Genomic DNA, 21,724 nt, shown 5'->3' on the forward strand with positions numbered 1-21,724 from the left:
CCTACCTTTGTTGCTGTACAACTTTGAGTAAGTCAGTTTGGGTATGCACCTCATCTCTGTAAAAAGGAAAATTTATGTATTTATAGATATATATTAAAAATGTATGGCCGCCAGGAATCAATAATTCAGGTTGATTCCGTAATTAAATCAGACCCAAGTCAGCATCGGGTTGAGGCAAGTTTATTTACAATCTGGTAGGTAAAAAGTAGGAATAAAGAGAAAGGGAGAGGCTAGTCCAGGCCAAAGGCCTGGATGGAGAGAGAAGGTTAAAAGACAAATAAATGAAACTGTAAGCCACAAGGCACAACAGCCAGATAGGCAGAGTTTGGAAATGGCCCAGCTAGGCCAAGGAAGTCAGCCTAACTTACCCACGTGACAATATAGAGTGTAAGCTGTCTGTGGTCTCAGGAGATGCTTCTGCTCCCAGTTCGAGACGGCAACTGCCTCAGCTAGATGATCTATAAAGGTATTTTCTGCCACTAAATCCTATACTTCTAAGCATTTCAGCAACAGTTTGACGAAACAATATTCTTGTAAGCAACTGTATAAAGTGTCTACCAAATGCAAAGTCCAAACCTAGCACTGAAAGGCTCTACAATTTGGCCCCAGTTTCCCTATCTAGTTTCTGTCCCACTATTCCCCAATATAGATACTATGCTTTATCCAAAGTGGATTCTTTAAACAAATCCCCTTGTAATGATTAAAATTAAATTATGAGGCTGATAGTAAAGAGAGGGAAATGTAGGAAAGAGGTAAAGAGTTGATGAACTTACTACCCTATATGCCATTTGATGGATTGAAGCTCACCACCAACAGGGGCTTCTTCAGTTTTCAATCTCCAGCCAGAAGACCTTGAGTGTATGTGAGCAGAGCCTTGGTCTTGCCTTTATAAGCAGTTTTCTCCACCAGCTGTCCCATATCACATTTCAGGACCAATCATAGTTCCTTAATTTGCCTGGTACCATGCAGGGAGGCAGTACTTGTGGGATCAGTTTCCTGTCTCCTTGGTTTCAACTTCCTTTATCTGAGGGCCTATCTATCCCTGAACATCTCAATTGTAAATGCTGATTGATTGCATCAAAACAAAGCAACATAATGGGGAGAGGGCCTTCCTGCACCCCATTGGATCCTATGATTTAAAGCTGCTAATGATCCATGACATAAAGTAGTTCAAATCTCCCATTTTAAAGAAAAGGAAAGTAAGACTAAAAGAGGTAAGTGCTTTACCCAAGACCACAGTTTTTAAGAAGCAAAAACAAAGTTCAGGTAATCTTCCCATCTTTCTACTACCTAATTATTCTAGAGTCCAAGCTTTCTCATCTTAGAAATGAGAAAACTCATTTGTAAAATGAGCAGATTCAATTCAATGACCTTAACAGTTTATTTCAGTTCATAATCTACAATTCAATGATCCTATAAAACTGAGAGCCAAAAGAAATTTGTCCAAAGTTACATGACAAGCAATTATAATTACCAGCCAGGATTCTTCCTCAGTGTGCCTTTGCTCATTTGCTCTATTCTCATGAAGTGACCTCTTCTCTCCCTATCTATCTATTAAAAATCCATTGAAGCCAAGCTTGAATTTTATTTCTTCCATAAATGCAACTCAGTTCAATAAACTAATTTTTATATATTTATATATATTTTTAATTTATTTATGAAATAGCTATGTACAAAATACTATCTATGCTAGGCCCTAGAAAAGTCAAAGTATAGAGGAAACAGCCCCTTGACCTCAAAAATATTGCAGTGTTTCTTGATTACAAAGGCCAATGATGAATTCTCCATCTTTGGAATTTAGGTGACTTTTGGACTGCATCTCAGTCATCCTACTTACCACAAGATACATGGTATCATTATTTGTGTATAAGTCGAATCACTTGTATTGCATTTCAAGCTTGTTGAGGGCAGAAACTACATCATATTCATCTTTATAACTGCCAGAATACATAATATGCATAATATAAAATGCCTAGAGCAGGCAATGAAGTTAATACTGGAAAAAGAATCTAGGACTCATAGATTCCACCTTGGGCCCATTAACTAACTCATTATATAATCATGGGCAAGTAATTGTGTATTTAACCTCTTTGGACAGCTAGTTCCTAATCATGCATTCAATCAATAAGCAGTTGATGAAGGGAAGTGTGGCACAATGAATAGAGCAGCTGGGTTCAGACCCCACCTTAGACACATGTTCATGGACAAGTTATTTAATCCCTTAGAGTGATTATCTTGAAGACTGTAACTTAAATAACAAATGCTAACCAGGATTGACAGAGAGTCCTCGATACCAATGAAATCACGTGTCGTCCGTGTGCCTCACTGTTATGTGCGATGCGTGATGATGAATAGTCCCTGGCCACTGGCCATAATAAGAGGGAAAAGTGTGCACATATGAATATATAAATTTTGTAGGACACAGATATGTGTATCTGTAGGTATGCGTATATCTTTTACATATATTTTATATCATATGCATATATTTATATATAAATATATATATAAAATATGTTTTGTTTGTTACAGTAAATTCCCCAGTACCTCCCTCTCTTCTCTCCCTGAACATGTATAAGAATTTTGATGAGGTGTGGGTGTAGGTATAGGACAGCACTTCTGCTGTAATGCTCACCAAGCCCATTCCAGGGCAGCATTCATTTTGGTCTTTCACTTGTTCTGGTTCCAAAAAGCTGTAGCCTGCAGAGTGCCACATTCTGTAGAGCTGTCTCAGCAGAGGGGTTACCCTGGTATGAGAATGACTGACAAGCTTCATACCTGTCGCTAAGTGAGAACATCTAACCCAAATATGGGAAGATGCCGTTCTCCCACCCCATCCCCCCAGTGCAGTGCAGTTTGTTCAGCTGGCCATGAAGGTGGCTAAAGTGGGTGCTTGGAGGACTAGAGCAGGGTCAGATACCAAAGACACAAGGTTTATTCATTGCATCCTGGGTTGCTGCCAACCATCCTGACTTTTGTCTTGCCATTAAATTTGTATAAGTCTGGAAGAGAGTGATGCTGATGACTTTGTGCAACTCTGCCTCACTTAAATCCAATTCACACACAGGTTAAGATATTACCCGATGATGGCATTGGTCCTTTTTGAAAGGAAATGAATAATACTTATTAATACAAAGTTGTTTGGGGAGGAAGAGGTACCAGAGTAGATGAGGGGACAAGGGAAGGTTTCATGAAGAAGTGGCAAAGTGGCTGAATTTTGAAAGAAACCAGGAATGGCAAGAAGTACAGGTGAAGAGTAAGTACATTCTAGTCAAGTGGAACAGCCAGAGCATAGAGCTCATGCATATAGTACATAGTAAGACTAGTATATCTGAAGATGGCAAAATACGGGAACAATCAGAATACAAGAAGTTTGAAATGACAAATAAAGAACTTCATATCAAACTAAAATGTACCAATGATAATAGGCATTTGATGAAGGGAAAAGAAGAAAGAGTGGCATAACATGATCGGACACGATATGAATTTGATGAAAGTCACTTTGGCTTTTACACTTGCAGAGGATAGATTGAAAAGAGGAAAGTCTTGAGGTTAGGAAACCAAAAGCAAGCAATTATACCAGTCTATTCAAGAGGTGAGGAAAGATTGAATTAGAATGTTGACTATGTAAATGAAAAGGAAAAGATCTATGCAAGGGATGATGTGAAAAGAGAAATGACAAGATTAAGCAGGATATCTAGAATGACACACTGAAGTTGTTATCTAGGATGACACACTGAAGTTGTGATTGAAACTATGATTACTTGACAGTAAAAGGAAAGTTTAAAAGAGAGGTAGGTTTTGTGGGGCCATAGGGACGATATCAAGATAAGGAACACTACTTTGGTCATGTTGAATTTCAGATGTCTCTGTTGATATGCTAGTGCTCAGGAGAGAGAATAGGGAAATATTACTATATCCATATATACACAGATATAGACAAAGATTTAGCTATATAAATATAGACACATATATAACAAAGATTAGCAAATGCCACAGGTAAAATTCCCGTTCTAACTTCAAGTCTGGGACTCAATCCACTATACTACACCATTTCTTACTACCAGATGATGCAGTCAATTCCATTTTGGGACAGGTAATATAGTAAAGTCCCCCATAATTTAAAATGCTAGGTAATATTATAATTGCCAACTTCTATATAGTGTTAAGAGTATAGAGGAAGGACCCTAATGATGTTATTAGTTTGCTAGGCTAGTTGGTAATTAAAGGTTAGCTGGGTTATCATCCTCCTTAAACAGAGGACTTCAAGGGGTTTGTTATCATGATGAAGACTGAGAACAGGGATGAGAAAGAACCAATGTTCAGATAAAGGACTTCTATGGAGTATGGTGTTGTTGTTTTCCCAGGGCTTAGCAAAATGCCTGGCCCCCTAGATAGAGTTCCTGTCAGGGAGACAATAATAGCAGACAGCTTTGGGTTTTGCTTAACTGAAACCTGTCAGAACTGCCTTCCTTTTGTACAAACAAAAACAATGCAGACAAAATCAGAAGGGAAACAACAAACTGGGGAAAAATCTTTATAACAAAAATCTCTGACAAAAGTCTAATTACTCAAGTATACAAGGAACTAAATCAATTGTACAAAAAAAATCAAGCCATTATCCAATTGATAGGCAATTTTCAGATAAAGAAATAAAAACTATCAATAAGCACATGAGAAATTGTTGTAAATCTAATAATTAGAGAAATGCAAATCAAAACAACTCTGAGTATCACCTCACACCCAGCAGATTGGCTAAAATGACAGCGGGGGAGAGTAAGGAATGTTGGAGGGAGTGTGGCAAAATTGGGACATTAATGCACTGCTGCTGGAGTTGTGAACTGATCCAAACATTCTAGATGGCAATTTGGAGCTATGCCCAAAGAGCGCTAAAAGACTGCCTGCCCTTTGATCCAGCCATACCATTGCTGGGTTTGTACCCCAAAGAGATCATAGGGGAAAAGACAAGTACAAAAATATTTATAGATGTGCTCTTTGTGGTAGAAAAAAACTGGAATACTAGGGAATGTCCTTCAATTGGGGAATGGCTGAACAAACTGTGATATCTATTGGCAATGGAATACTATTGTGCTCAAAGGAATAATGAACTGGAGGAATTCCATGTGAACTGGAATGACCTCCAGGAATTGATGCAGAGTGAAAGGAACAGAACCAGGAGAACATTGTACACAGAGACAGATACATTGTGGTAAAATCAAACATAATAGACTTCTGTACTAGCAGCAATGAAATGACCCAAGACAATTCTGAGGGCTTTATGGTAAAGAACACTACCCACATTCAGAGGAAGAACTACAGGAATGGAAACAAAGAAGAAAAGCAACTGCTTGAACACATGGGTTGATGCAGACATGATTTGGGATGTAGACTCTTAATGACCGCCCTAGTGCAATTATCAATAATATGGAAATAGGTCTTGATCAATGATACATGTTAAAATCAGTGGAAATACGCATTGACTATGGGGAGGGGGAGGGGGAGCAAGAACATGAATCATGGAACTATGGAAAAATTTTTCTTAAAAAAAAAAACTGCCTTCCCATTTTCCCCTTTGCTCTATAACCTTCCCAGGTATCTCCCAAAGATCTTATCTGACTGCATTTAGTTAACAATCAAAGGGGTGGTTTAATGAATCAGGATGAGGGATAGGTTTGGAGAGTGGGGAAAAAAGGAAAGCCTTAGTCTGATCACAAGTATGGTATGGAGTCTCTTTGGCTTTAGCCAAAGCCTAAGGCTCCAGCCAGAAAATGTTCTTGATTCCTTTCTTTCTTCTAACTGCTAACTTAATCTAACAGGTTGCAATGTCTTTCTAAAGCCGGCACAGAGAAAATAACTCGTTTTCAGGCTGGCTCCATGTGCTTTCCACTCAAGCCACTGAAAAAGTACAGCCAGCCTCCTGGACAACAACTACTGAACAACAGTAGTTGTTGTCCAGGAGAACCAGGCAAATCTCAGGTCTTTCAGGTTCTAGGGAAAGGTTGGGAAATCCTCAGGTATCCAGGGATTTTGAATCCTGAGGCGAGGTAATCAGTTTTGTCCAGGTCACCATCCAGAAAGGAAAACTCCCCTCCTCCAGTTCTTTTCCCAGAAGCCCCCTGCTGTTCCTTCCAACTGTCACTCTTGTCCTTCAAGTCACTCTGTAACATTTCAAAACTCCTCTCTGTGCAAGGCTTCTCTTACAATAGTCATAAATTAACTCCAAAAGTCGAGATCTTAAGGTACAGATGGGGTTGTGACACATCAGTGGCTAGAATGCTACCACTTGTGAAATAACAAAATTATGAAATATTTGAGAATAAGTGTGGGGAAGGGGGACATAGGGAGAGAGGTCAGTCAGGGAAATAAGGGAGGAAATAAAGGAAGCAGCATTTAATAGCTTCTACTATGTGCCAGGCACTGGGCTAAGTGATTTATAAATATTGTTCCATCTGAGAACAACTCTGTGAAATAGGTGCAATTTTTTTTTTAATAGGTGCAATTTTTCCCCCTTTTATAGCTGAGAAAATTGAGGCAAATAGAGGTGAAAGTGACTTGTCCAGATTCACACAGCTAGTATCTAAGGCCATATTTGAATTCAGGTCTTTTTGACTCCAGGACCAACATTTTATCCACTGCACAAACTAGTTGTGTCACTGGAGAAGGGCTAGATCTATAATTTCATTGGTGTAGAGAACTCCTTGGGGAAGAAATACCTGCTACCATTGCCAGGAGGAACTTTTCCTGCAACTTAGAGTCTTAAGATATTTGCCTAGTGCAATGAGGGGTCAAAATTTTTCTTCCAGGGTCACACAGCCAGAATGCCAGAGGCAGGACTTTCACTAGGAAGATATCTTCCTAGTTTTGAGACCAACTCTCTTTAAATTTGGGATGCAAGCAACCTTTAATAAAAATAGTCAATTATTAAATGAAAAATAACATAATGTGACAGATATAGCACTGAACTTGGAGTCAAGAGACCTGAGGTCAAATTCCATATCCAAAATTTACTAGCTATTTATCCTTAGGCATTTGCTTTACAACTCTGAGTATCCATATATATTGATCGATCTATCTATCTATCTATCTATCTATCTATCTATCTATCTATCTATCTATCTATCTATCTTTTATCTGTAATGGGGAAACAGTTCTCAGACTAGTTAAGGCTTTTTAGTGGACGGGTTATCTAAAAATTAAAGCATTACAAAGTTAGTTATTATTGTTCTTTTTTATTCATATCTAGGCAGGGAATAATATTGTATATTTTAGAAAGATTTCCATCTAAAACAGTTAAAATATCTGGGGGTTGGATGATAGTTAATCAGCCAATATTTGTTATGTATCTGATAGGTTCCAAGCACTTGGCTAGGTATTGGATAGTAACACTGATTCTAGTAACAGGTTTTGTGTTCAAACTATGCCTCTGATTTTTACTATTGTGTGGCCTTGAGCAAGTCACTTAAACTCTTTGGGTCTCAGTATCTTTATGTATAAAATGAATGATTTGAATTAGATGGTTTTTTAGTTCCCATCTAGCTCTATGCCTATGACCCTAATTTATTAAAATGGAAAATTATTTCAACTAAAATGCCTCCCTTACTTCCTGCCAACAACAGAATAAAGAAGAATAACTATTGGTCACTTTTTTGAAAGTCAGTATAAAAAGGAATGAATATAATTTAAAGATAAGAAAAATATACTAATTATAAAATTACAGAGTTAGAAGAAACCATATGGTCATTTAGCCCAAAACCCATCCAAGTCATTAAGGTCCACATCTATTATATTTCAGACAAGCATTCAAATAAGCTCTGCTTAAACATTGTCAACTAAACTACCCTCTAAGAATGCTCATTCCATTTCTGGGCATCTTGAATCATTGATAAACTTTTCTTAAGTTGAGCAGAAATCTGTTTCCTTGTAATTTCCACACATCGGCACTAGATCTCTTTTCCTGGACCAACCATCACAAATTTAGCCCCTTCTTTGGCAAGATAATAGTGCAAATATTAGAAGATAGTCATGCCCCCATAACTCATCTGTTCTAAAGACTTACACACTTTCCAATGATGAGTTTTTTCACAAAATTCCTAATTCCTTTGAGCAATATAGCATTAATAAACATTTGCAAAATGAGTGAACAAACAAGAGAACAAATACATTCAAAAAAGATTTTCCCTAAAGCAGGCAATGAATCAAACTATAATGAATTCAAACAATTATTAAATGGCAACAATTTCCAAGACACTGTGTTGGTTCTAGGAATACAAAATGGCAAGATGGAATAAATCCTGTCTTCATAGAGTTAATGGTCTTGTTGAAATAAAAAAAATATTTAAAAAATAACATAAATTAGCAAGGTATGATATTCAATGTACTATAGCTTTAGGAAAGACCTGATTTTGAATCTAACTATAGTGCCTTGGACCTTTAAACACCTTTATAACCTTGAGAAAGTTTACTATACCTTTCTGAGTCTGAGTTTGCTTAGTTATAAAATGGAGAGCTTTGACAGAGAAGGTCTCTGTAATTCCTAATAAATTTACATCCGATTATCCTCAGTGCATAAATACAGTCAAAGAAGGAAACATAAGAGATTTGGAGTGGAAAGAATGCCTTCTAGCTGAAAGAATATTAGGAAATGGCATTTTTATCTTAATAAAAAGAAAATCAAAGTATAAAAAGAAGTGAAAGAAAAATAAAAGAAGATACCTTTCACAGTTATAGCAAAAAAAGAGAAAATTATTTTTTTACACCTTTGCCTTCTGTCTTAGAATATCAATCTAAGAAAGAAAAATGGTAAAGGCTGAGCAACTGGAGTTAAGTGACTTGCCCAGGGTCATACAACTAGGAAGTATTTGAAGGCAAATTTGAACTCAGGTCCTCCTGAATCTGGGTCTAACCCTCTATCCATTGTGCCACTTAGCTACCCCCTCCCCCAAAAAGAATTCTTAACCAAACAAGGGAAAGAACAGATCTCAAAAGGCAAAAGAGACCATTTAGATTAAATAAAATTCAAATTCTTTCAATAAAAAAATGAATGAAGAATTAAAAGGAAAACTGGAGAGTGGGGAAAATCTTTTCTATCAAACATCACTGAGAAAAACCTGACATCCAAGAAATGCAGGGAAATTATAAAAATATATAATACACACCATTCTCTAATGGATAAGCTATTAAAGCTGAACAAAGATTTCAAAAGAACTGCAAACTATAAATACCCACATGAAAACATGTGACAAATCACCAATAAAAATTAAATTCAAGTTCTAATTTATACCACTGAAAATGACAAGATGAAAAGAGAGATGAAAAGAGAAGATGAAAAAAGAGAAATAGCTTTAGTTGGAGGGATTGTGGGAATACAAGCAAACTGACACTTAGGTGTAGAAATGTGAATTGATTCAACCTTTTGAGATAACAATTTGGAATTATGAAAGAAAAGTAAATCAGGTGTCCATATCCTTTGACTTAGTCATCACACTGAGCAAATAAATCCAAAGAAGTCAAGGACAGAAATAAACCTCTAATATATTTTAAAATATTTACAGTAGCACATTTTGTGGTAGGAAAAAAACCTATAAACAAAACAGGTGCCCATAAATAGGGAATGGCAGAATAAACTGAGGACCATGAATATAACAGAATATTATTGTGTAGTAGGAAATGACAAATATGAGGAATTCAGGGAAACATGGCAGTATGAACCAATGGAGAGTACATAGTGACTATGGTAATGTAAATGGAAAAAAAATTCACTATAAGTCAGATAAATGTTAGGTAAATGGCAAATTCATGAAGGTTTCATCAGAAGATATATAGCAAAATATACCTCCCTCCTCTCAGGAGACGGACAATAGATTACTAGGACAGAATGATGTGCATAGTGTACAAAAGTCACAGTAATGAATATTTTTTATTAATTCTTTTTCATTGTTATAAAAGAATATATTTCAAAGCAAGTTTGGGGGAGGGATTAACAGAAATGATTGTTTTATATATATATATATATATATAAGCTATCACCTAAACATTTTAAAAAGTAAAGAAAAATTTTGGAGTCAGTATGGCAGAAACAGTCATGCAGAAACTTGAAGATGATGAGCTGAATAGCTATCATTTCCTCTAACTTTTGGTGAGACACTGAACAGATCACATAGCACGCCTGGGCCTTATTTTCTTCAAATGTAAAATGAGAATGATGCTAGGCCATAACCCTGGGGCCCTGAAGACAAAATAGTCATGTTAAAACTCTGCAAATCTGTAGCATAAGTATTTATTGATAAGGAAAACAAGAAGACTATGAGTCAGGAAATTTGAATGAACCACAAGAAATAAGATTTCTTATTTAGCTTTCTTTTTATAGCGTACATTTTATTCATCTCACTTTTCCTTTCAACAATAGGAAACTCATGCCACAAGACAAAGACTACAGGTATAAATGTTACAAACTTCATCCTTCATATCATTTCCTTCCCTGTCATATTACCAAAGAAAGCTCAGTCCCTACTTATTTTTAAAATGAATATGAATTCTCTTATTTTTAGAAGCTATTACATATGTCAAATATGAAAAGGAAAAAAAAAAGATGGCTTTAGAACTTCAAGGGAATTTTTTTTTAAAAAGGACATCTAGTTATTCTATAGGAGTTTAGATAAATACTGAAATACTATTACTCTAATATAATTATACTATTCAGTCTTCCCAAAGACATACACATTTATACATATACAAATTGGGAAATATAGGGGATTCTGTATGTTGTGTGTGTGTTTTTTTTTAAACCCTTGTACTTCGGTGTATTGTCTCATAGGTGGAAGATTGGTAAAGGTGGGCAATGGGGGTCAAGTGACTTGCCCAGGGTCACACAGCTGGGAAGTGGCTGAGGCCGGATTTGAACCTAGGACCTCCTGTCTCTAGGCCTGACTCTCACTCCACTGAGCTACCCAGCTGCCCCTGTTGTTTTGTTTTTTAAGGGACCACTTTTACCAGCTTTAAAATTTAAGGCGAAGTTGTGGGAATTATCCAAAATCAATCTTCTTTCTGTTTCATAATTTTTAAGACAAGCAGCAGTCCTTCAAGCTGCATGGAACAAGATCATAAAATGCCAAGAACAACAGGCATAATTCTTTCAAGATCATTTCATCAGGATTCAGCAAATGCAAATACAATGAAGCATCTGTAAGTTGCTGAAAGAGCAAAATTTTCACTCTGTTATTCATCATCTCCTAAATCAAACCCTTTCTTTCCTTCCCAAATACAATTTCAATACTTTAATATATCTCAAGCTAGTAAAATCGTAGTACATCTGTGATTTGCTAGGTCTCTAAACAGGATAGGAGTGTGACCCATTGCTACCTCAGATTCAGACACTCTTTGTATTAATCTAGGGCTTTCCTTTTTCACATATCCTTTACTACCATAAGAGACTTGATAACCCTCTCCTTGAAATACCAAGTAACGGTTTTGTTTTCAGCACTGGAATGTTTAGATTAGGCAGTCAATGCAGAAAGAACATTAATACAACTGCCACCTGCAGCAAGCAATTCATGTTAATTTATGCACATGCCACTTGTGTGTTCAATTCATAAGCACACCTCAGGAAAAGTTCTGGATTTTTTGGGAGGCCTCTTTTCCAAACATATCCAATTACTCTTGGTCACTGTGGTATCCTAGTTGGGCAGAGCATCACAGCTCCAGAGCCTGGTAGGAGTTTACTCAGTACAGACATGTGGAAGGAATATGCTCAGTACACAGAAAAGGTATTCTTTTATAAATCTGCATTTTTAACAGGTGTTTTTAAATGATACTCTCATTAGATCCTGATCAAGTTAATATTGTAACCTTCAGTAAATAAATAAATAATATTTAGAAGTAATTAAAGTAGGAAGATCGAAAACTCTATAAATCTTTACATTCACCTGTTCCAAAATGTTTGGAAGTTTTTCCTTTTGAGGCTAAATTTTTCCATTCTTGATCTATTTGGACTGATTTAGTTTTTAATTTTTTATCCCAAGAAGAGAAAATATTTCTTGATTGTTTATACATTTTTAGTCACTGAAAACTTTCACTACAGCCTTTATCTTTTTTTATAGATCCTCTATGGAGGATTTGAGGAAAGATATAAACAAGAAATGAGATGACAAGACATGAATAGATAACCAATGAAGGGATTAAGACCACAGAGCAAGCAAAATACCAAAGTCATTTATTAGGAGCATCTCATTGTTGGTAAGAAAAATAAATATTTACAATTGTTTGATGTTCCCAAGAAGGAAAAGTTATTGCCTCATTCAATTCAACTGCAACAAGTTAAGAAGAATGGGAGAAAGGAGGCTTATGTGTATCCTCAGGACATGCTCTAGTATGTAGTATTGGTGTAGCTGGGTAGCACAGTGGATAGAGTAAGATGTCTGGCGTCAGGAAAACCTGAGTTCAAGTACAGCCTCACACAATCTGTATAACCCTGTATAAGTCACTTGACCTCTGTTTTCCTCAGTTACCACATCTGTAAAATGGGGAAATAATAACACCTACTTCCCAGGCTTGTTTGAGAGTGAACCATCTCTAATAGTTTGTGAAATTCTGAACTAAAGTACCTCTTAATTTCCTTCTGACTCTAAAGTTTTATGAATCTATTTATAAGTAATCCATATAAGTTTCTTCTGGCCTTTTCGGGGACACATTTGATATGGAAACTGATGCAGACTTATAGTCAGATAGGGAGGTATTACAAATTTAGGGGTTTCTTAAAGCCATACCCTGACTTAATCTGATTTTCTAACTTCGTTTCCACATTTTAGATAGTTCCAACTCTGATGAAAGAGTGATGAAATACAAAGATAGGAAATGCAATTACAACAATGGCAAGTTTCTGGTCAGTTCTGTTGCCTCAACTGATTTATCTATAACCTGAGTCACTGGGGCATACTTGAAAATGGGAAAAGATCCTGATCTGGTCTACTTACTCCATTTCTAAGAATTATCATCTCAGAGGATTTTCATATGAGCATCATTATACTTTTCTGAAGAAATTAATTCCTTGTTTTGCAATGTTCAAGCCAATAATTTTTTTGTAGTGTCAAAGTATCAACTTCTTAGGGCTCAGAAATGCCTTTAAGATTCTGTAGTGGAGTTGACAAAGAAGACAGCCTAAAAGGAAGCAGAGCAACCCAGCTTTCTCCCACAACCATTCCAAAAAAGATAAAGGAAGAGCAGCAGTTCTGTTGGTGATCAGGAAATCTGAGATGAATCCACTATGGATCATATTTTATACCTTGGTCCATATGGAGACCCATGAGCACTGGAGCAAGAAGGCTACTTCAGAGCCTCCCAGGGTGGTGGTTGGCTAGAGCATACAGATGTTCAATTGGCAGGGAACAGGACATATTATTAAGAAATCTTGAATGAGAGACAGCTAGTAGCACAGTGGTTAGAGTGGCAGGTCTGGAGCTAGGAGGTCCTGGGTTCAAATCTGCCCTGAGACATTTCCTGCCTGTGTTACCTAGGGCAAGTCGCTTAATCCCAACTGCCTACCCTTTGCCACGTTTCTACCTTAGAATTGATACTAAGATAGATGGTTAGAGTTTAAAAAAAGAAATTACAAGAAATCATGAATGAAAACTGTCCATTTGTTGAAGCCAAGGGGCAAAATAAAAAATGAATTCATTTATCATCTCCTAAAAAAAAATTTTTTTTTTGGAAAAAGAACTCTCAAAAAATAAAAAGCACCCCACCCCAAAAAAAGTCAAAAAGTTCCATTACTTAGGAGCCACAATAAGAATTGCATAACATATGTTAACTACCTCTAAAAAGAAAAGAACTAGTTAAATACAACATTCCCAAAGGTGCAATATGTAAGTGTAAAATAAAGAATGAGTTATTCAGCAACTGTGTATATATAATCTCACAGGAAAAAAAAAAGGAAACAATCGGATAGACAACTTTTAAGCATTCTTGATAAAAAGGCATGAGATGAGTAGAAACTATGAAATGCAAACTTGGGTGGCAAAAGAAATACAAAAAGGAATATATGTATACGCAAAAAAAAAAAAGTTTGAAGTGTCTAATTCTAACAGGTAGAAATGAAAGAAGTATCCCCAGAATCTAAATATCATCAGAGATCACAGGGAGAATAGAATAACAAAGAGAATGTGAGTTTTGTTGTCCTTTGATGATATTAGAGGAAAAGAAAATGGGGTGGGGGGAAAGGAATACATTATAGAAGAAAGGGGGAATTTGCTGACATAATCAGAATATAGAAGAAAACAATATAGTGAATGTAACCAATCATGGGTTTTACATTCTTCTAGAGACCCCCATGAAAGGTGAAAATCCAAAGTAGCAGCTTTATATTTATTTTATCATATATCATATCTATATCATATCTAAATCATATATATATATATATATATAATATAAAACTGTATAAAAGCTTCCCAGTCTCCTGTAAACCTTTTCCATACTCTTATTAACCTACAGTCACTGAGCCAATCAGCGCCCTGGATACAGAACATAGCACTGTGGTTGGTCGCCTTTCTTTCCATCAGCCATAGTATGCCCCAATAAGTGTAACTCCGTGATACAGAATTAGATATATTCTTTTAAAAAACATGTGATACAGTGAAGCTGGGATAAGTGAACCACATTATAGTGAGGCTTGAATATATGAAACAGGAGAAATGGAGAAGGGAGAAAGGAGATGGAGAGTCATTTGTACTTCACTTTCATTTGAAAAGGACAAAGGAGGGTAGAACAAACAAATATACACTTAAACAGTTGAGCTTAGGTATACCTTCAATTCGATTGTGAAACAGAAAGCAACTGGCAGAAGTCAGAAAGGGGAGTAAAAGGGAGGATCAAATTAAAAGAGAGATTAGGTAGGCCAACCCTAACTTTAGAGATTGGATCACAAAAAGGAGTTTCAAAGGAAAGAAAGGCTAAGTCCAAAAGACCAAGCCTGTTTAGAGGGGAGAAAAGTGGCTAGGAAATGGAATCAGATTGTGTCAAACACAGATTACATGTCTCTTTCTTACTATCTTCTGCCTCTCCAAAAAGATTGGGGCAGGAAGAATAGAGAAGAAAAAGTACAATATAAGGGAATAGGATAGAGAATTACTTAATTAATGATCATGTATGAATGTGAATAGGATAAATAAACCCACAAAATGGGGGCAAGGCCAGGAATAGTAGAATAGATTTGAAAACAATAGAAACCAGTAATGTGTAGTTTATATGAAACACATTTGAAACAAAGATTCATAGAGATTTAAAATAAAAGATACTAAAATCTATTATGTTTTAGCTGAACTCAGAAAAATAGTTATAATTATGATCTCAACCAAAGCAACAGAAAAAAATTGACTTGATTAAGAGAAATAAACCAAGAAATTATATTATGCTAAAGGCAAAAAGGAATTAATATCAACCCAGAACATACATACATATATATATGCACAGAACGCAAGATTACGCTAGTGCTTAAAGGGAAAAAAATATATATGCATATATACGTATATACATATATACATTTATTTCTATATATATATATATATATAGTAAATTAGTAAATAAATTATATATGTATGTAAATTTGTAAATAAATAGTAAAATTGCAATAGTGGAGGACTTCTATGTTACCCATTAGATTTTCAAAATTAAAGAGCAAAGAAATACATCAAGGTCCTGAATAGCAATTTAGAAAAGTTAGATATGATACATGCCTGATGATTATAAGGTTGCACTAGAGAACAATATGCATATTTCTTAGAATTGAATGATGCCCTTAATAAACACTTAACATGAAATAAAGAATAAAATCCTTACAAAGGAATTAAGAAAAACTGAAATAATAAGCATATTCTTTACTGACCAGAATTGAATGGAAAAAAAATTTCAATAGGACTATAGAAGGAAGCATCCTTTAAAAGTTAGTTAGAAACAAAAAAACTCAATCCTAAGTAATTGGTAAGCCAAAGAACAAATCAAAGAAAATGGATAATTTCATCAAAAAAAGATACAAAAGAGAGATAGCATATGAAAATTTATGAGATGTAGGAGAGATATTGAATATATATTTCATTGTGTTTATTCATTTATAAAGGAAAGAGCAAATTAATAAATTTGGCAATGCACATTGATTTAATTAATAAAATTAGGTATTTTTAAAATAAGATAAATTATTAGCTAATCTTTTTTAGAAATGGAAATAGGAAAATTAAACAATCCGTAACAAAAATGAAGGAGTATGCAAAACAAATGTAGAAGAAGCAAGGAACTTATTAAGAATTAATTTATCCAACTATATAGCAACCATTGGAGTAGGAAATGCCAAAACGCTCCAGTATCTTTGCAAACAAAATCCCAAATGGGGTCAGGAAGAGTTGAACATGACTGAAATGAATGAGCAACAAAAATGGCAATAATAAGAGAATGAAAATTGACAAAAAATAAAATGTTCATATTAACAAAACAAGAAACAGCATTTAAATGACTCAATCTCAGAAAAAAAACCTGAATGATCTAAAAATGAATAGGAAGAGAAGCCATAGGGCAGGATAGATATGCAGGTAAACTCTATTAAATATGCCAAAAATAAATAATGCCTCAATTTCTTCAACTGTAAAATGGGGTTAATAATAGCACTTATCTCCCAAGGTCATTGTAAAGATCAAATGGGGGAGGGGGAGAACAGTAAGGTAGCAGAAAGGATGGAGTGCCAGGCCTGGAGCCAGAAGGACTTGGGTTCAAATATGACCTCAAATACTTTCTAGCTATGTGACCTTAGGTAAGTCATTTAACCCTAATTGCCTAGCCCTTGCCACTCATCTTTCTTAGAACTGATACTAAAACAGAATGTAAGTGATTAAAAAAATCAAATTAGATAATATATTTATAAAATCAATTGTCTGGCACATAGTAGGTGCTATATAAATGCTTATTTATATATTTTTAGATAGATAAGTATTGAGGTTTTTTTGTAAATTATTTTCCTTGTCACCAGGGTAGGATTAAATATGAAGGAGATAGAGAAGTATTTTCAGAATGAATTCTGACATAAAACAGAAGATACCATTAAAACAGAGAAAGGCTAAATTATTTCTCCAGGAACTCTGTTACATAAAATACTACAGCCAGAAGCAATCATGGAATCACAGATTCAGAGCTGGAAAGGACTTCAGAGAAATCTAAGAATCTGGACCTTTTGCTAAGTGGCTCTGGACAAATCACTTAACTTCTCTAGACAACAGTTTCCTCATCTTTAAAATGAAGTGTTTAAACTAGATAATGATAATAGCTAACATGCCTTTCAGGGCTAAAATTCTATGATACAATGGTTCTGTCAGATTATAAAATCAAATGTAAAAATAAAAAATAAAAAGCTCTTAACTGTTTAGGAATTAGATAACACATTACATTCCTTTCAAACAGAAATGGCATTACACAATGGAAACCATATGCGTCTTATGACACTTTGGCTAATTCTAACTGTTTTGAAAGGCTGGCCTAAACACCTTCTAGACTGTTAGGAGTTGAAGGTCATAGTATATGTCTTCAGAAAGCTAATTTTCTCTTGATTTTATAACAAGGTCTCAAATTTCGCATGTGATCTCCAAGCTGTATTGAGTAATCTTAATATAGTGACATTTCACCAGACAAGTCCATCAGTAAGTAATTTTTAAATTACAGTATGTTTATTATTTGCTATTGATTACTGGCAGATAATAGTCAAGTAAAGGTCGATTTTTACCAAAATTATCCCAAATGATATAAGGAAAAAGAATTCTAACTTTCCCAAATAAACAAAAAAATATATCAACATGGAAATAATCTAATAACATTATGACTCAATGCAATTAAGTTAAATCAAGATAGAAATCAAACAAGAAAAAGTTATCCCAACACCTCAAGGACACTAGAATTATCATATAAGGCCAAAGCTAGTTATTTAGCATTTGATCTATAGTAAGATAGTATTAAACCTACTGATTAGATTCAATTATTAAATACTGCTATATGTAAGGCACTGGAGATAAGAATGAAATGGAAAGGAATACTCAGCTTGCTTTTCTGATCAAAATTATGAATCAAAAATTAAAAATCACATTTTATAACCATCTATACTTTTTGGCATATAAACATTACTGAGTCCAGGAGATAAAATACAAATGGGACTCAAACAGCAGTATTGTTTGGAGTCTTTGTTTTGTTTTGTTTGAGTCTCACACATGATCATAAGAAAGTGAACAAGAGGCTGACTGTAAACATCTTGACTGGTAGAGCACAGGTTTAAGAAGAAGAGTGTTTGTTTTAGTGGCAGACAGAGAGGCAATTTTCTAATCTTTAAAATAGTTCCCAGACCCTAGATTAGGCAATTACCCTTCATTTCATAGTAAGCAGCTATAATAAAATGATCCAAATAAAAGTCTTGGGTTCAGCTTTCCAGAAGTTAGGGTGGCTCTATAGAATGTAGATGAATCAGAGAGGACATAGAAAAATCAGATCAGTCCAGTGACAGAGGCTCTCTTAACACCACTTAATTGGCAGGACCTACCAGGCAATTAGGCATACAGAAATCCCATGACAAAGCAAACCACCCCAATTTGGTAGTCAGTATAATTTAGCAATTATATAGGTATGGATAGAAAGCAAGGTCACAAAGTTATATAAGCGATTCATGAGCACAGCAAATGAAACCCAGGAAAAGGCACCTTGTACTATTTAAAGCATTATGAATTCAGAAAGCTTGTGTATGTTTATAAGGATTACCAAAAAGTGTCCATGAATATGTACACAAATTTGAGGAAATAGTCTCATTATTCTTGAACAGGCAAAGAAAGAATTCTCTTGCTTTGGAGGTCCATTATAATGATACCCAATATCATTCTTTTCCTAATTTTTTTTTATCATTTCAGTAGCTAGTTACAATTTAACACTAACTCAATTTTCTCTAGTCTTTCTTTCCTAAATGATCCATAGGCTGCTAACATAGAATTTCAATTGTGTTGTTTTGTCATGTCTGGGTCATTCTGATTGTTTTCTGTTGATCCGAGCTAACATCCAATCTTTCTTTTCATGCTTATTCCTCTGGTATATAAATATTTCAGTCATGACTTTCCTTTTTTCTTCACTCCTGTGATTCTACCATACCCTATAATCATAAAAATACACCCAAATCATAAAAATACATTCAACAATTTCTTTCTAAAATGGATCCCAACAAAGCTCATAAGGCCACCTAGAAAAATACTGCCACTGCCTGGGAATCAGAAATATTCTTTCCATGACTATCTAAACAAATTTTGCATCTTGAGATGGTTCATGTCTTTACAAAATCTTGCTACCCATATTTTGGGAAAATGAATGAGAATCCCACCTGAGCTTTCTTATCCCTAGAGCTCTTTCAGAGAACACAGATAAAATAATCCATATACATACTGGTGGAAAATGTGGGCCATTCTCTTTAGCTTCTATAATCTTCTCCAATTTTGACATCTTAGCTGTAGACTTCCCAAAAAAGCAGTAGGCCTTGCCTCTTATTCTTTCAGATGGAACTATTAAGTGAAGGATTCCTTTTGATTTAAGAGGTAATTATCTGTAGGGGCAGCCAGGTGGCTCAATGGATTAAGAGCCAGGCTTAGGGAGGGGAGGTCAGGTCCTGGATTCAAATTTGACCTCAGATACCTCCCAGTTGTGTGACCGTGGGTAAGTCATTAACTCCCATTACTTAGACCTTACTGCTTTTCTGCCAAAACAATCAGTATTGATTCTAAGAAGGAAGGTAAGGATTTTAGGGGGAAAAAAGTGAATTAACCATCACCCACAATCATCTCATCTTCCTAAAAGCTGCTCTCTTCCATCATCTGCCTTTGGAGAGTCTTAGGAATATCTTCAATCAACAGGAATCTATTAAATACTTCTTCTGTATCAGGCAATAGGGCAGACACTTAGGATACAAATATCATGAATGAAACCATCTCTACCTGTAAGAAGCTTATAGTCTAATGAGAAAACAACAAATATATAAATAAGCGCATGCAAGAAAATAGAAAGAGAATCAATGCAAATAAAGAGAGACTAGTTCAAAGGAAGGTAGTCTCAGAAGGGGTGCATTAGCAGCTGGGAAAATCAAGGTAGTGCTTGGGTTGAATACTGAGGGGAGATAGTGATTCTATAACATGGGGGAGAGGGGAGAGGACAGGCCTAGAGTCAGACAGGAAAGATGATCAGGGAAAAGGCATGTGGATGAGAGCAGTGTCATCTGTGAGTACAGAGAGAAGCTAATTTGACTAGTGTGCAGAGCGTAGGAGGGGAATACTGTCCAAGCAGACTGGAAAGACAGGTTAGATATGGCTTTCTAAGCCAAACAATGTAGGTGATAGTATTTGGCCATAGAGTCAACATGAAGTCTCTGGAGTTAGTCAAGTTGGGAATCACATGGTCAGATCAGCCCTCAAGAAGATCACTTTGGTGGTCGAAGAGAACAGGCCTGTCCAAAATTGATCTGCAAAACTCCCAGTGTATACAAGGAAACATATTAAAATGTACTTAGGAAATATAGTTAACAAAATAAAACTACAATACAACAGAAATCATGCTGATTTGTAGTTTTCTAAGTCAACAGGATACCCACAGAGATCCCTTTGTATTTGAGTTTGATACTACTGGTATAGAGGATAAGCTGGCCAGGCAAAGAGTGTGGTGACTGTCATAATATAGACAAGACACTGAACTAAGGTTGTAACTATCTGAATAGAGAGAAGGGGTGATACAAAGGATGCAGTGGAGGAAAAAATACATTTGGATATGCAGTGGGAGGAAGGAGGGAATTAAGGATAACATTGAGGTCACAAACTTGAGCGAGTGGAAGAATGGTGTTGCTTTTGAAAGCTATAAAGAAGCTTCAAAGACCCAGGTAGGTTTTAGGGGGAAAGATAATGAATTTGGTTTTGGTCGTGTTGAGGTTCATATGCCCCACATCCAGTATGAAGTATCCGGCAGGCTGTGGATAGGACCAGGACTGATGGGGGAAAGTGATGAATGGATAAATGGAACTGTCAGCATTGAGATCATTCAAACCTTAAAAGCAGAAGGAAGGAGGAGAGGAAGGATCTAGGTCAGAGACTTGGAGAATACCCATAGTAAAAGAATATAATCAGTCCCTGTCTCTGCCTGTCTTTCTCTCTAGAGAGAGAGAGAATGTATCTGCGTGCACACACTCACATCTGTCTGCCTGTCTCTCCTTAACTCTCCATAATATTCTCCACTCTCCCATCTATTGCTCTGTTCCTTTTCAGTTCCTCTGAACAGGATGCCTCTCCCAGGATGAGATGATCACCAATAATTTCATTACCATGTGCTTTTAATCTAGATATTCAACTTGGATATTGTCCCAGCTCCATCAACCTCCTCTCTCCTCTGATTGCAGGGCTAGAGAGTAAAGCACCTGTGAAAGGGAATTCTTTATTCTCTTTGTCTATTTTGAATTAATCAACCAAAAACTTAAACACCCCTACATAACACTAAGTAAGGGAGCTCCCAAGTCACTTAACTAAAATGGGTGACAACTTGAGAAACTTGTGAATGCTTTGATAAGAGTTTACACCCTCAAAGGATGAGAGGTGGATCTCACAGACACTGCCCACCTGGGCAGTGCTAGGCAATTTGGAAGCTGTGATTGGCCCCTGTGAAGTGGAGGAAGGGACAGGAAGTGACTTGAGAAAAGGAC

At 35.8% G+C, this 21,724-nt stretch overlaps 1 protein-coding gene across 1 annotated transcript in view; it reads right to left on the reverse strand.

Annotated features, from left to right (window-relative positions):
• Positions 1–21,724, reverse strand: part of GMDS (GDP-mannose 4,6-dehydratase) — an 847,788-nt gene that overhangs the window by 598,365 nt on the left and 227,699 nt on the right. The window lies entirely within an intron of this gene.

Source organism: Gracilinanus agilis, chromosome 1, assembly GCF_016433145.1.
Source record: "Gracilinanus agilis isolate LMUSP501 chromosome 1, AgileGrace, whole genome shotgun sequence".
In the NCBI taxonomy this organism is placed as follows: Eukaryota; Metazoa; Chordata; class Mammalia; order Didelphimorphia; family Didelphidae; genus Gracilinanus; species Gracilinanus agilis.